The sequence below is a fragment of the Bos javanicus genome, chromosome 7, assembly GCF_032452875.1.
Source record: "Bos javanicus breed banteng chromosome 7, ARS-OSU_banteng_1.0, whole genome shotgun sequence".
Classification (NCBI taxonomy): Eukaryota; Metazoa; Chordata; class Mammalia; order Artiodactyla; family Bovidae; genus Bos; species Bos javanicus.
In genome coordinates, this window is record NC_083874.1 from 107,427,103 (window position 1) to 107,443,730 (window position 16,628).

General features: G+C 37.7%; 1 protein-coding gene across 2 annotated transcripts in view; it reads left to right on the plus strand.

Annotated features, from left to right (window-relative positions):
• The window catches only part of FER (FER tyrosine kinase), a 467,773-nt gene that overhangs the window by 98,566 nt on the left and 352,579 nt on the right, over nucleotides 1–16,628 (plus strand). The window lies entirely within an intron of this gene.

Here is a 16,628-nt window from a genome sequence, read left to right on the forward strand (position 1 = left end):
CTTTCTCTCATATGAAATGACCTTTATTATCCCTGGTATTATTCTTTACTGTGTTATTTGTTCTGATATTAATATTAGATATTTTGATTAATGTTTACATGGTATTTTTTTAATCCTTTCACTTCAGCATTTTTTAGTCTTTATAGTTGACCTACGTTGCTGATAAGCACATATAATGAGGTCTTGCTATTTTATCTTGATAGTCTCTACCTTTTAATTGGGATGGTTAGACTACAATGGGATTGATTTTGACAGTGTTAGGTTTAAATTTGTCATCTTGCAATGTCTTTCCCCTTGTTCCATTGTTTTTCCTTGTACTTTTCCTTTTTTCTTCCTTCTTCTGAATTAATTGAAAAAATTTCCTAAGATTCTCTTTGTTGTCGTATCTCCTTTGTCGTCTCATTAGCTATAACCGTTTCTGTATTTTATGTTTATTTTACCATAGTATACCTTCAAGTGGCAGTGTATCACCTTGTACAACAAGGAATCCTGACACTGGTATGATTCCTGTGTTTGTGCTATTGTTGTGATGTATTTTACTTTTGCATATGTTTTTAACTTTATACTATATTGTTAATATTTCTGTTTTTGTTTAGTCAGATATCTTTAAAAGTATATTAAAGCATCTTATGTATTTATCCATGTAGTCATCTTTCATAGAATTCTTTATTCCATCTGGTATCATTTTACTTGTTCATTTAAGAAGGCCTTCTTTTCTCTCCTTGCTTTTCTCTGGAACTCTACATTCAGTTGAGTATATCTTTCCCTTACTCCCTTGCCTTTTACTTCTCTTCTTTTCTCAGCTATTTGTAAAGCCTTCTCAGATAAACCCGTTTTCCTTCTTGCATTTTGTTTTCTTCGCGATAGTTTTGGTTATTGCCTCCTCTGCAGTGTTACGAATCTCTGTCCATAGTTTGCCAGACAGTCTGTCTACCAGATCTAAACCCTTAAATCTATTCATCACCTCCCTTCTATAATCATAAGAGATTTGACTCAGGTCATGCCTGAATGGGCTAGTGGTTTTCTCTACTTCAATTTGGCCTGAATTTGGCAATAAGGAGTTCATGATCTGGGCCACAGTCAGCTCCTGGTCTTGTTTTTGCTGACTGTATAAAGCTTCTCCATCTTTGGCTGCAAAGAATATATAATCAATCAATTATACCCAACTGAATGCAGAGCTCCAGAGAACAGCAAGGAGAGATGAGAAGGCCTTCTTAAATGAACATTGCAAAGAAGTAGAGGAAAACAGTAGAATGGGAAAGACTAGAGATCCCTTCAAGAAAATTGGAGATACCAAGGGAACATTTCATGGAAAGATGGACATGAGGAAGGACAGAAACAGCAAGGACCTAACAGAAGCTGGAGAGATTAAGAGGAGGTAGCAAGACTATGCAGAACTATACAAAAAAGGTCTTACTGACTGAGGCAACCACGATGGTGTGGTCACTCACCTAGAGCCAGACATCCTAGAACATGAAGTCAAGTCGGCCTTAGGAAGCATTACTACCAACAAAGCTAGTGGAGGTGATAAAATTCCAGCTGAGCTATTTCAAATCCTAAATGATGATGCTGTTAAAGTGCTGCACTCAACATGTCATCAAATTTGGAAAACTCAGCAGTGGCCACAGGGTTGGAAAAGGTCAGTTTTCATTACAGTTTCAAAGAAAGACAATGCCAAAGAATGCTCAAACTACCACAAACTGTGCTCTTTTCACATGCTAGCAAGGTAATGCTCAAAATCCTTCAAGCTAGGCTTCAGCAGTATGTGAACCGAGAACTTCCAGATGTACAAGCTGAGATCAAATTGCAAACATTCATTGGATCATAGAGAAAGCAAGGGAATTCCAGAAAAACATCTGCTTGATTGACTACACTAAAGCTTTTGACCGTGTGGATCATGACAAACTGTGGAAGATTCTTAAAAAGATGGGAGTACCAGACCATCTTCCCTGTCTCTTGAGAAACCTGTATGTGGGTCAAGAAGCAACAGTTAGAACTGGTTGACTGGTTTTAGAACAGTTGACTGGTTCCAAATGGGAAAAGAGTATGTCGAGGCTGTACATTGTCACCTTGCCCGTTTAACTTCTACACAGAGTACAGCATGTGAAGTGCCGGGCTGGATGAAGCACAGCTGGAATCAAGACTACTGGGAGAACTGTCAACCTCAGATATGCAGATGAGGCCACTATATTGGCAGAAAGCAAAGAGTAACTAAAGAGCCTCTTGATGAAGGTGAAAGAGGAAAGTGACAAAGCTGGCTTAAAACTCAACATTCAAAAGCTGAAGATCATGGCAACCAGTCCCATCACTTTGTGGCAAATAGATGGGGAAAAAGTAGAAACGGTGGCAGATTTTATTTTCTTGGGCTCCAAAATCACTGTGGATGGTGACCGAAGCCTTGAAATTATGGTTTGATCTTCTTGCTGTCCAAAGGACTCTCAAGGGTCTTCTCCAACACTACAGTTCAAAAGCATCACTTATTTGGTGCTTAGCTTGCTTTATGGTCCAACTCTCACATCTATATATGACTACTGGAAAAACCATAGCTTTGACTATATGGATCTTATGAAATTATGACACTTCCATCTTGGCAGAAAAACTATGACCAACCTAGACAATGTATTAAAAAGCAGAGATATCACTTTGCCAACAAAGACTATATGGATCTTATGAAATTATGACACTTCTGTCTTGGCAGAAAAACTATGATCAACCTAGACAATGTATTAAAAAGCAGAGATATCACTTTGCCAACAAAGATCCGTATAGTCAAAGCTATGGTTTTTTAGTAGTCATGTATGGATGTGATAGTTGGACCATAAAGAAAGCTGAGCACCAAAGAAGTGATGCTTTTGAACTGTGGTGTTGGAGAAGACTTTTGAGAGTCCCTTGGACAGCAGCAAGATCAAACCAGTCCATTCTAAAGGAAATCAACAGTGAATATTCATTGGAAGGACTGATAGTGAAGCTGAAACTTTGATACTTTGGCCACCTGATGCAAAGTGCCAACTCACTGGAAAAGACCTTGTTGTTGGGAAAGATTGAGGACAGAAGGAGAAGGGGGCGAGAGAGGATGAGGTGGTTGGATGGCATCACCGACTCAATGAGCATGAGCTGAGCTAGACTCTGGGAGATAGTGAAGGACAGAAAAGCCTGGTGTGCTGCAGTTCATAGGGTTGCAGAGAGTCGGATACTACTTAGCAACTGAACAACAACAAAGTCTACAAGTGGTAAATTCAGCTTTTGTACATCTAAAAAAGATTTCATTTCACCTTTTTTTTTTGGAAATATATTTTGTTGGGTATAGAATTTTTCTTGGCAGGTTTTTTTTTTTTTTTTCTTGTTAGGTCTTTAAGGATGTTGCCCTTTGTTGCTCTGAAGGAGAAATCTATTCTAATCATTTTCTTTGTGGCTGTACATGGTTTGTATTTCTTTGGCAGCTTTTAGGATTTCCTTTTATTTATTATTGATTTTGAGGAATTTTATTCTGATATTCCTTTATGTGATTTTTTTGTATTTATGGGTTTTGAGCTTCTTATATCTGAAAGTTTATAATTTTTATCAACTTTGGGACACTTTCAGCCATTATTTCTTCATGTATATTTTCTGTCTACATTTCTCTCTCATTTCCTTCGGCGACTGCAGTACGTGTGCATTATGCAGTTTGTATTTGCTTACAGCCTTCTGATGGTCTGTTTACTTTCCCCCTTGTTCTGTATTATTTCTCTTTCATGTTGGTTAGCTTGTATGGTTATGTCTACAGTTCTACTAATCTTGTCTTCTGCAGTGTCTAACCTGCTTTTAACTTCATGCACTGTATTTTTCATCTCAGGTATTAGAGATTTGCCTGAATAATTATGATTTGGGTCTTTTCTTCAATCTTCCATATATCTACTTGGCACATTCACCTAAGTTTTAGAGTCTTAGTGGACTTTACCATTCTGTCTCATATGTTGGTAAAGTTGAATGAGTTTCTTCATTCCCAGATTTTGTTTGTTTCACTGTCATCTTGTTAATATTGTAGAAAATATGCGTCATCTTTATCTGCATACTTACATGCACAGCCTTGTTTGTACACCATGTTAGTACCTTTTTCAAAGTTAAAAAATACTTCTAAAGAGTAAACGCATGCTAGTTTTATAAAATATAAGGAATGCTATATAGTATTGAATTAAGTGAATTTAAATATGATTCTCCTTTGAAGTTCTATAGTTTGCTCAAAGATATATTGAAATATCGGAAAAGATATTCAGAAAACTGCTTCACAGCTGTGTATTCTTATAGCTAGAATTACACTAATGGTTTTATATTTACTAAGCCTCAGAATACCCACAAAGACATTTGTGGGGCTTCTCGTACATGGGTGGGAGTCTCAGTGTGTCTGCTTTGTGCATATCATATTCAGAAAAGACAGGATGAACTCTTCCACACTATACATGCCCTTACCAGTCAGTCTGGAGAAGCTTGTGAGGAACATTCTTCATCAGCTTTTATAACAAGAGAGAGGAAACAAACTCTTTTTCAAATTATTTTCTTCTCTATGAGAAACAGAGAGGAAAACTAAAGCATTGGTAAAATGCCTGATTATCAACAAGCCCTCACTTACCCAAAGCAGACAGAGTACGAGCCTGTCTATTGCTTGAGCTGTGGGGGATTACTTGTAAGTCTCATTCAAAAGTAAAATTTTCTGTAATGGGAAAGTAGATTTTCTTAAATTGCCTCTTCATGCATTACGAATGGTTCTGTGATATATTATAGCCAATTAAAAGTGATTAGATCCATTGAGTTGTCTCTCTGGAGTACTTTAATTATGAAAACCAGTTTGAAATGAGCCCAGACTTGAGACAGATGGTTGAATTTGTGTTTAAACAAATCTAAATCTTAAAAATGAATGAAACTTAGGAAAAGCTCTTTTAGTTGATTTCCTTGAGTCTACTAAGAATGGCAACTGGCTTTCTTATTTGATAACCCCTAAATATTGGGGATTTAAAAAATTCAGAATCATGTATGAATGATGTATGGAGGTCCTCTAGGAAAATACTCTGAAATTCAAATTACCTCTCAGTTCAACATATGGAAGAAATGTGTTTTGAATACAGAATTTACTAAAGACCAAAATAGAGTTCAGGCTATCTTTGTTGGTTATTGGTCTATTGAAATGAACTGAAAGTGGGTGGTTTTTCTCTTTTTTTGGATCTACTTATTTATATATATCAACAGCTAACTTATGGCATGAATGTTTTTCAGTGTATGGAACTTAATATGATAGGACTTTTACAAAGTCATAAGGAATAATGGCACTCTTAATTATTAATCTAATTTACATTGGGTTAAAGCTGTATAAATTGGAATGACAGTTATAATATTTGCATCAGATGCTGAAATATTATGTGGGATAGGATATGCTACATGATTCATTTATATTCTGCAGATAACTTCCTAAAAATAATATGAAAGAACAATAATTTGATTTGTCCCTACTTTGCTTAGTTTTATTAAGTAAATAAAGCTAAGTTTCATATACAACAAGATTAAGAGAAGTTATATTCTTTTGCTGATTTTCCTCTATATTTTGTAGGTGAGCTCCTTAACAATATTAGTTTTGGACTTGATTACTAGAAAGATGATATAAACAGATGCAGAAGGTAAAACTGTAATCTTTCTATAACTTTTAATTAAATTATTTAAGTTTACTTAAAAAAAATAACAACTATATCAATTTGTACATTTTCTTGTTATTTACCAGGCACTGTTATTTGTATAAGTGATATTGTAGATAACAGAGCACAGGAAATCCCTGCCTCTTGGAGCTTGTGTTTTAGAGCAGAAGCTAGCTAGTGAGAAAATAAGGAAATGAAATATACAGTGTGTCAGGTGATGAAAGATGTGATGGAGGAAACCTGGTAGGTAGATAGGATGTAGAGGATGATCAACTTAGGTGTCACAAAGAAAAACATTTAAATGAAGGGTGCAAGTGAGGGAGTGAACATGTGCTTATCTGTACTCCAGGGGGACACGTGGAAGCACAGCCCCTGAGATGGATCGTGTCTGGAGCCTCTGAGGAGCATAGATGCCTGTGTGGCTGGAACTGAGGGGCTGGTAAAGGAGAGGTGTGGAGGTACGAGATGAGAATGGAGACGAGGAACGGTGGTGGGTGGAAGGGAGGCACAGGTTATGTGGGGTCTTGCTGGGGCTTCCCTGTAGCTCAGTTGGTAAAGAATCTGCCTGCAATGCAGGAGACCCCGGTTCGATTCCTGGGTCAGGAAGATCCACTGGAGAAGGGATAGGCTTCCACTCCAATGTTCTTGGGCTTCCCTGGTGGCTCAACTGGTAAAGAATCCACCTGTAATGTGGGAGACCTGGGTTGGGAAGATCCCCTGGAGAAGGGGAAGGCTACCCATTCCAGTATTCTGGCCTGGAGAATTCCATGGACTGTATAGTCCGTGGGGTCACAAAGAGTCGGACATGACTGAGGGACTTTCACTTTGCTAGTGGAAAGCCATTGGAGGGTTTGAGCAAAGGAACGACATGAACTTAAGTTTTAGGAGTAGAATTCTGGCAGCTTTGTTGAGAATAATATGAGTGGTTGGGGAGGGATGGAGGTACGATTACTTCTAGGCTACTGGAGTGATCCAGAAAAGGGCTCAGTGCTTTCTTGGACCTGGCTGGCAGCAGCAGAGGTGATGAGAAGTGGTCAAATTCTGGGTATATATATACCATTGATTCTTGTTATTTGTGGTAGTTACATTCTATGAAATCAATGTGAATACTAAATTAGCATTAGCTGATTACTGAATCATTGCCTTGGGTGAGGATAACATAAGAAATTGGATCTCTTTAAGCAGGGTCACTGGAGAAGGGTCACTGGCACCCCACTCCAGTGTTCTTGCCTGGAAAATCCCATGGATGGAGGAGCCTGGTAGGCTGCAGTCCGTGGGGTCACGAAGAGTCCGACACGACTGAGCGACTTCACCTTCACTTTTCACTTTCATGCATTGGAGAAGGAAATGGCAACCCACTCCGCTGTTCTTACCTGGAGAATCCCAGGGACGGGGGAGCCTGGTGGGCTGCAGTCCATGGGGTCACACAGAGTCGGACACGACTGAAGCGACTTAGCAGCAACAGCAAGCAGGGTCCCAGCATTTTTGACACTTGATCAATACACCACTTCATTTTTTGTGTGCTTCTGTTTAAAGACACCTTCTTCAATGTATATTGTTTACTCATTGATATTAAACTCACAGCTAGCAGTGTTGTAATTCATGACTCAGCAGAGCTGTCTGACACACATTTGCTCCATAAGACATCACAGGCTTCTTGAGCACAAAAGCACCAGGCGGCACTTCGGCACAGCGCTGGGGATCGCTTTAAACAGCAGAACTACCAACAAAAGGATCATAAAAAAATGTTTCTGCCGTCTTTATTAATTTTTCTTATTGTGTAAGTATACCTGCTGTGAAACATACATATTAAAACCAAGTTTTTTTCCTGTCATTGAGACTTTTTATCTCTAGGCTAAATAACTGAATTTTTAGATATAATGAACATTTAGATACTTATGAGCTTTAATGAGTTTTTACAACTTTCTATTTTTAATTTTGACATTATTTTGGAACAACAGAAATTTTGGAAGATTAATACAAAGAATTCTCATATATACTTCAGCCATATTCTACAAATATTAATGTTTTAGCAACTTTATCGTTTTCTCTGTACATGAGAAGGAAGCTGAAAACTGGTTCCTCTGTCTTTTTGGCATGTTCCTGTTATTTATTGAACACGTATTTTCTGGCTCATGTTATACTTTTCCTGTCCTGGGTTTTGCTTCATTTCTCTAAGGATCTGTAGCTTTCACTTAGTGGAAGATGATAGTTAAAAACCAGTATTTGGCACTGGGTGTGCTCATCGCTGCTGGGATGTCTTTGTTCTCAGTCCTTTCAGTAGACGGAGATAGGAAATCAGCAAGTGCACACACACACACGCATACCTCTGTGCCTGTGTCTGTGTCTGTTGCTCTGTCTATATTGAAACTGAAGTATTCACATTGATACTTCTAATTCTACTCAAACACCAAACAGTTCATTCTGTCTTTTCCTATTTACATATTTGTAATCTCCTTCTTTGACAGTGAGAAACCTGGCTGCTATTATTTACCGTCTACTTACCTGTTCAGTCCTAAAAGGTGATTTCAGAATTGCTAACTTATGCCTCTGAAAAAAAGAAATCTGCCTACTGTAGTTCAGTATTTGTTTAGAGCTTTTTGCCTTTTGTCTTCCACTGTGGTCAGATATTGTTTGCCAGATTACTTGGATTAATTTTTTCCCCCCACTATTTACATTACAAACTGGGGAAAACAGTTTGGTTCTTGTTTCTTGTTGTCCAGTTGCTCAGTCATTCTGACTCTTTGCAACTCTGTGCGCTGCAGCACGCCAGGCTTCTCTGTCCTTTCCTACTCCTGGAGCTTGCTCAAACTCATGTCCATTGAATCGGTGATGCCATCCAACATCTCATCCTCTGTCTTCCCCTTCTCCCTTTTCCTCCTGCCCTCAATCTTTCTCAGCATCAGGGTCTTTTTCCAATGAGTTTGCCCTTCACATCAGGTGGCTGAAGTATTAGAGCGTCAGGATCTGTCCCTCCAAAGAATACTCAGGGTTGATTTCCTTTAGGATTGATTGGTTTGATCTTGCAAGCCAAGGGGCTCTCAGGAGTCTTCTCTGGCACCAAAGCCAAGGGACTCTCAGGAGTCTTCTCTGGCACCACTTTTGTTTCTGTTGTATCCCATTTTAAGTTGCATTTCCTCTCTTACCCTAGTTGACTTAATTTATTTTGCTAATGATTAAACATTCAGTTCAGTTCAGTTCAGTTGCTCAGTCGTGTCCGACTTTTGCAACCCCATGAACTGCAGCACGCCAGGCTTCCCTGTCCATCACCAACTCCCAGAGTTTAGTCAAACTCATGTCCATTGAGTTCGTGATGCCATCCAACCATCTCATACTTTGTTGTCTCCTTCTCCTCCTGCCCTCAATCTTTCCCAACATCAGGGTCTTTTCAAATGAGTCATTTCTTCGCATCAGGTGGCCAAAGTACTGGAGTTTCAGCTTCAGCATCAGTCCTTCAAATGAATATTCAGAACTGATTTCCTTTAGGGTGGACTGGTTGGATCTCCTTGAAGTCCAAGGAACTCTCAAGAGTCTTCTCCAACACCACAGTTCGGCGCTCAGCTTTCTTTATAGTCCAACTCTCACATCCGTACATGACTACAGGAAAAACATAGCCTTGACTAGACAGACCCTTGTTGGCAAAGTAATGTCTCTGCTTTTTAATATGCTGTCTAGGTTGGTCATAACTTTCCTACCAAGGAGTAAGTGTCTTTTAAATTTCATGGCTGCAGTCACCATCTGCAGTGATTTTGAAGCCAAAAAAAAAAAAAAAAAAAAGTCAGCCACTGTTTCCCCATCTATTTGCCATGAAGTGATGGGACCAGATGCCATGATCTTCATTTTCTGAATGTTGAGCTTTAAGCCAACTTTTTCACTTTCCCCTTTCACTTTCTTCAAGAGGCTCTTTAGGTTTTCTTCACTTTCTGCCATACATACGGGTGGTGTCATCTGCATATCTGAGTTTATTGATATTTCTCCCCTCCAATCTTGATTCCAGCGTGTGCTTCATCCAGCCCAGCATTTCTCATGATGTACTCTGCATATAAGTTAAATGAGCAGGGTGACAATATACAGCCTTGACATACTCCTTTTCCTGTTTGGGACCAGTCTGTTGTTCCATGGTTAGACATTAATGGTTCCAAAAGTCAGAGCTGTATAGAACTATATTCTTAGAGAATATCTCCATCATTTCTCTTTATTTCTTATATAAAAATCATAATATTATGATATGCTTTTTCATTTTGTTTTCCCACCTGACATTGTGTCCTGAAAGATCACAATATTTCAGTTTGTAGATTTCTTTGTTATTCTTTTTACCTGCTGTGTAGCACTTTATTATAAGTTATTCAAGCACTTTTTTATGCATGGGCATGTTTCAGTTTTTTTTAATTATTTACACTACTACCATGAGTAAACTTGTACATAAAGTTTTTTCTTTAATTGTTGAAGCAATATCTTTATTTATGAAGCAGTACCTTAAGTATAAATTTCTAAAAGTGTGAATGTAGGGTAACAATATAAATGTGTGTGTAGTTTTGTTAGATATTGCCAGATTTCCTTCTATAAAAATTATACCAATTTACATTCCCACCAACTATGTATAAGAGTATTGATTTCTCCACATCATTGTCAGAACAGTGTTTGTTAATTTGGCAGGTAATTTTAATTTACATTTCTTCTACTATGAGTGAGGTTGAACATCTTTTCATATCTTTAAAGGCCATTTAAAAGTAATTTTTAGTGAATTCTTTTGCCCATTTTTTAAAATTGAAGTTCAATTTTTTTCCCTATAATTTAAAGAATTTAAAGATATATTACAGTGAATAGTCCCTTTTCTGTTATACATGGGACACAAATTTTCTGTGAGTCTGTTGGTTGTTGTTTGACTTTGTTTATAGTCTTTTTTTCCACAAATGATGATATTCTGCTGCTGCTGCTGCTAAGTCACTTCAGTCGTATCCGACTCTGTGCGACCCCATAGACGGCAGCCCACCAGGCCGCACCGTCCCTGGGATTCTCCATGCAAGAACACTGGAGTGGGTTGCCATTTCCTTCTCCAATGCATGAAAGTGAAAAGTGAAAGTGAAGTCGCTCAGTCGTGTCCGATTCTTAGCGACCGCATGGACTGCAGCCTACCAGGCTCCTCCATCCATGGGATTTTCCAGGCAAGAGTACTGGCGTGGGGTGCCATTGCCTTCTCCCGGTGATATTCTAGCTACTCATAAATAAACTGAGAAGTAAACTATTCTTTGTCTCTGTCCCGAGTCTTGTGTCTTTTGCCCGCATCCATGAAATTGAGGCAACCCAACTTTTTAGCTTGCTGAGTAGGGTACAGTCTCATGCCTTTCACTTTTGTGACAGAAATATGCTTCCTTACATTTTTGTTTGCTTTTCTGTAGGATTTTTTCCTTTCTCCCTTTTCACAGTTCCTTCATGTTACCATTCCTCCCTCTAAAGAATCACCTTTCTAAGACTACGTCTCTTGTCTTTCACATGCATTTTAAAGTCCCTGTCTCGAGGTCAGTTCTGTGATCAGCCATTACGCTTTTTCAGTATTTTCACATGTAGGGTAGACCTCCATATTCTGATGGTGGTTTTAGATGAGTCTTAGGCATACTGCTAGCTCTTGTATGTCTCTCTTTTCTCTTCTGTGCATTTTTCTTTTTATTTCCCTTTTTTCCCCCCAGAACAGTCTTTGGTGCCCATGAAGGCTTGCAGTGGGAGGATGCAAGATCATTTTCAAAGATTTGATGTTTATTTTTCTAGTCGCTGCAGATTTAAACTTTGAACATTCTCTGTTGTACTGAGGGTGCAGGTTTCATTTGTTTTTCTCTTTGTTCTTTGTTATATTCTTAGATAATATGTGGGAGATTCAGAATTATGCAGCTGCCCCTATTGTAGCTGCTCAGAATCCCCCATTCATAGCGTTGTTATTAGGAATATAGATTTGACCATGAAATATCATTCAGTTTGTAGGTTATTAAAAGACTGAGGGTCAATTGAATCTAGCAGTCACTCTGTACAAGGAAATGACATTGCACAGAGCTAGGGAGCTTGCTTTTTAAAGCTATTTTATATTGAATTTTAAAATATCACTATTTTAGTTCTTTGAACAGTCTAAAACCTGTAATGCATTTCAATAAATATTTCTTGATTGATACATAAAGTTTTGTTATACTAGTGTGGATGCATCTCATATTTTTTAATACCTTACAGGAACATATAATCAAAAAGGTTGTTTTCCGCTGTCCGAATTCTGTCTTCTTTGTTATTAACTGTGCGTTTGACAGTTTTCTGCCATTTAATTTCCATCACAACCCAGTGGATTGAGAAGGGCAGACAATTTAACTCCCAGGATTAAAAATTAGAAGCTGAAATTTATATTAAATGACATGCTTGGATTGTACAGCTAATCAAAGGAGAAACCGAGATGAAAAGTGACTTCTTAACTTTGTTGTTGTCAGAACATCACTGAGTAAAATAGATAGCTTATTCATGGTTCCCACATAGATACTTGTTCCCACTTTAGCTTCCATGAGAAAAAAACACGTGCAGACGTTTGGGCCGAGTGACTTGTAAGTTAAGATGAATTCTTGTTCATGTTCCTCTTACTCAGAGTAATGAGTATTGTATAGTTGAGGAATGTTTTGAAAGAAAGGAAAAATGTAAGGTGATAAAACATTTATTTATCCACATCAAAGCAGAGACTACTTGCGGGCACTTTACTTTTGGAAAATAATCACTTCTCATTTGTTACCCAGAGGCTTTTCACCATAATATTTAACAAATGGTAAATGCTTCAGAGGTTTTTAATAAAAAATACTTGACTTTCTAGACTAACTTAATGACTAGTCTAGCCTGTCTCCTGTAAATGTCAAACATCCATAATTGAGTTTTGCTAGCTTCATAATATTGTTTGTGGCATGACATGTTGTCTACACGCTCTGTTATTACAAACATTAAATGGATTTGTCAACAAGTGGAGGAAAAAGAATTGTGATTTAGTCTGTTTGTGAATTTTGTTATGTGGAGGAGGAAAAATTGGATGTTTTTCTCCCTGGTAATTGACACATAGAATGAGTCCATGCCCTGCTTCAGTGCTGGTTGTCGTTAAAAAAAATAAAAGCATACATCACCAGAGGTGTGATTCTGTGTCTGTCATGAGAATTTATTTACTGTGTGTAGTCCACATTAATTTTAAGCTAAGGTATGGTTATTTAAAAGTTAGGAAAGTATAATGTTGATCTGAGATACCCTGAACTAAAATGCTGTGCAGCAGGAATCATGGTACATAGTTTTTTTGTAATATATTTTGTTAAGTGAATAGAATTTTAAAAAATTTAGTTATAACTGGTTTTCACACAGTATTACTATTTCTTGAATTTACTTAAATAGTCTCTTTGGAACCCTAAATATTTTTAAAAACAAGTCAAGTAAAAGTACACTAGACTCTCTTTTCAAATGACGGCATGTTTTTGATGCTTTTGAAACGTTTGTGAATGTCTCCAAGGGAGGACGTACCGGGCGCATGCACACGTATAGCCAAGTGCACGGTGTCTGTGAGCCTGGGGGACAGCAAGCTGCACGAGACGTTCCCCTGGTGTGTTTCAGTGTTAGACCCAGAGCTATTTTAAAAGAAATTTTCATCTTATGTATTATTATTATTATTTTAATATAATGGATTCTGCCTGGATGTTTTCAAAGGCTTTTAATTGTTTTCTACATTTGCAGACGACTACTGGTAAGCTGTTCATAGACTTTGCTATGATAGCCTTCTTCACATTGTTGGTCGTACACTCTATCTGATAAACCATGTCGTCACCCAGTCGTGTCCGACTCTTTATGACCGCATGGACTGTAGTCCACCAGGCTCCTCCGTCCATGGGATTTTCCAGGCAAGAGTACTGGAGTGGGTTGCCATTTCCTTCTCCAGGGATATCTGATAAAAAAAAAAGAATTAGCTGGGAGGTTCTTAAGTTTTCTAATATTATTTTGGATTATAAAATCTTAGCCAAGTGTGGCATATTTTGTGAGTCATTTCTATACCAGCTAGAAAGACAGATGGGTCATGTACAGCTTAGAAATCTGTGCAAATAGGAAGACAGATGGGTGGTTTAAATGGTTTAAATGTCTCCATGAAAATGTTTGTGTGAAAAGCTTAACTCCTGAAATTATACTAAAAATATCTAAGTAATTAATTGGGAGTAATAGAGTTTATACAAAGAAAGCAGTATTTTTTAAGGAGGGGGAAAAATGTGGAATTGATTGAATTTGCTAGTTATAATTTGAAGCTTACAATAAAAATAAACAATTAGAATGCAGTTAGAATGCAGTTAGAATACAGTCCCCAAAGAGTGCTGCCTTGTTTTCTGATTATGGCCATGTGGACTCTAAAAGACTTCTTTATTACTTGGAGTTGATTTAACTGCCTAATTGTACATGAAATTTTGACATATCTGTTGTCAGAATTTGTTGAATATCAAGCAAGAGCACCATAAATCTGCTTAAAAATGATGAAACCAAACCAAACCCAAACAGAACCAACTCTAAGAAAAGGACCTTAGAAAGGGCTGCTCTGGCAATTTCTGCAGCAAATTTTCATGGACTTTCACTGCAGCAGGTGTTCAGGCATTAGTGTGACTTAGCTCCCAGCTGAAAGATTTGTTCCTGTTTGATTGGGTATACAGTTTGGATCTCAGGTGACAGCTTCATATGGGAGTCTCTGCCTGAGTTGTGTGGGTTGGTAGAAAAGGGGATTGTTCTTTTAGAGGAAGGCTGCGGGACTGATCATAGATGTATCAATTGTACTGCCTTTTGGAGACTTTTTTGGAAATGTATTTCTGCAAGAAGGATGTTAAGTAGCAATGTTTATGGGCAAATTATTTTTACAGAGTATTTGATGAAGAAATGATTAAAGTAACTGAACCTGTAAGCAGATGTGTTCCTAAGAATGTTTAAAATCATCTGTGATTATTATTATTGAAGTGTCTTATTAATTGCTAAGTTAAAAAATTAGCCTTCATGTCATGCAAAGTAAGTTACAACCACTTTAGGAATTTATATTAACAGAGGACAAAAATATATTGGTTTCTGAATGAACATTTTTAAAAATTAAAAATTCAGATGATAGAATTTTTTTTAAAAAAATCACAGCATCCTTCTCTTAATAAGGATAAGAAGTTTTAAATGAATTTCTTATTTCAGTTATATATTTAAAATTTTATATGATTATTTACTAGTTCGTGGCATATAATAATACGGACTTCCCTGGTGGCTTAGACGGTAAAGCGTCTGTCTACAACGCGGGAGACCTGGGTTTGATCCCTGGGTCGGGAAGATCCCCTGGAGAAGGGAATGGCAGTCCACTCCAGGACTGTGTGTGTTGCAATCAGAAAGTGAGAAAACCTACTTCTTTGATAGCTAGTGTTACCTTTTTCTGATCCCTTCAGATCAGAACTGAATTAATATATTTGCTCCTACTGTAGTATTAGGACCTCTTTCCAGTTAGCTATGAAAGGGCTTAGGAAAGACACTCTAGTGATTAAATTATTTTCTCATCAATGAGTTCTTTATGTTATAAAGTGAAATAGGTTATCCAGGGCAATATTTTATGAATAGTTTGGATAATTATTAAAATATCCTCATGTGCACGAACAAGCTAATGTCTGTAACTGGAGAAGTCAAGCCGCACTGCAGCTTCCCTGGAGGAGTCAGTGGTGGTTCTAGTGTTTGGAAACACTAGAATTTGTTGGTAATAGAGACATGCCAGTTTGCTGGAAGGATTTGTTCACTTTTTCACCAGCTGAATGTGGTTCCTTTTCTTCAGAATTAGCAGAGTGATGAGAAAGACAAAATTGTTCCAATTCTGTTGGTCTGCCTGAGGAAGTCTGATGCCTCCTCTCTTTGCAAAAACTCTGGGTTGTTCTCTGTTTTCGGCCCTGGGCTGGGGATTTTTTTTTTTTAATTTTCACTTGAAAATATTTTTTTAATATATAAATTTATTTATTTTAACTGGAGGCTAATTACTTTACAATATTAGATTGGTTTTGCCATACATAAACATGAATCCGTCATGGGTATACACGTGTTCCCCATCCTGAACCCACCTCCCACCTTCCTCTCCATACCATCCCTCTGGGTCATCCAAGTGCACCAGCCCCAAGGATCCTGTATCCTGCATCGAACCTGGACTGGTGACTCGTTTCTTACATGATATTATACATGTTTCAATGCCATTCTCCCAAATCATCCCACCCTCTCCCTCTCCCACAGAGTCCAAAAGACTGTTCTATACATCTGTGTCTCTTTTGCTGTCTTGCATATAGGATTATTGTTACCATTTTTCTAAATTCCCTATATACGCATTAGTATACTGTATTGGTGTTTTTCTTTCTGGCTTACTTCACTCTGTATAATCGGCTCCAGTTTCATCTACCTCATTAGAACTGATTCAAATGTATTCTTTTTAATGGCTGAGTAATACTCCAATGTGTATATGTGCCACAGCTTTCTTATCCATTCATCTGCTGATGGACATCTAGGTTGCTTCCATGTCCTGGCTATTATAAACAGTGCTGCGATGAACATTGGGGTACACGTGTCTCTTTCAGTTCTGGTTTCCTCGGTGTGTATGCCCAGCAGTAGGATTGCTGTCTCCAACAGGAGATGCTTTTCAGACTCCTGTCTATAGGGAATACCCAAATGGGTGCTGAGTCTAAACAGAGTGGAAGCAGAGAAAAACCTCTTGCATCAAGAATTCTCAACATAAGATTTATTTTGGGGGAAGGATTCATTTGGTGAGCTCTCCTTGGATAGAGGGCAAAAACTTTTTATGAAGTCTAGATAATTGACAAGAAATATTTTTTCCGTTTACTTCAAAAATTGAAGATCTGCTTAAAATTTTTATTTGTTTGTATCATCATTCATTTATATTGTCAACCTGTAAATATTTTCTGAATGATTTTAGTA